This window comes from Camelina sativa, chromosome 1 (assembly GCF_000633955.1).
Source record: "Camelina sativa cultivar DH55 chromosome 1, Cs, whole genome shotgun sequence".
Taxonomy (NCBI): Eukaryota; Viridiplantae; Streptophyta; class Magnoliopsida; order Brassicales; family Brassicaceae; genus Camelina; species Camelina sativa.
This window is the reverse complement of record NC_025685.1, coordinates 12,734,362-12,735,203: the sequence shown is the minus strand read 5'-3', so window position 1 is coordinate 12,735,203 and position 842 is coordinate 12,734,362.

Genomic DNA, 842 nt, shown 5'->3' with positions numbered 1-842 from the left:
ATCAGCAAGATTGGCAAAATGAATAAGAAGTCCTGAATATGTGACATGTTCCCTATCCTAATGCCCAAAACGAGAAGAATTTAAATCCTGTTAGGTTCCAATAAAGTAGAGTCTAAGTCTTCCCGGTGAAACCTTAATGGGATGAAGCTTTTCTGGCCAGGAGAAGGGTCCGAATGTGAAGAGGTATTAGCTCGTCTCTGTACTCATAGTTCTGCAACAATGGTCACTAGGAAAGCAAAACGGTCAAACTCACAAATGGTTAAAAGCATCACAGATTTCGGTCCTAATTCCCACAAGTTTTGGTTCGACTCACATGACAAACTGACTCAATAAAAAGAAAAATAAAGAAAACACCTAAAACAAAGGTCATAGGTGACCCGCCCCCGGACTTACTTCACACCGTCTCCGGTGTGAAAATAAGCCAAAGAGAGACCTAGACAAGAAGAAAAATAAAGATAACAATAAAAAAAAAGAAAAGAAAGTAAGGCGGATAGGACAATGATGGTGTGTGAAACCGCGATCAGGCGTCGGAATCGTCTGGGCTCTCGCTTTCCGAACGGGCAAGGCGGCGCCTCTGACGTGGTGGTCTCACCGGTGGGCTTGGGTCGGCGGCGGTGGTGGTGTGGTGGCAGCAACCGCGAGATAGTGTCGTCAGGATCCTCCGCATCAAGCTGTTGTTCTTCTGCTGCGACTCGACCATCCATCTCCTGTATTCAGCGGTATCGGGCTCATCAGAAATCGGTGGGAGATCAAACTCACCCTGAGGATCGGATGATGTGAATGGTGGAACGCTGTCCTCGCGGTGGTGGGATGAGCTAGCAAAGTCCGCTGGTGGTGGATCA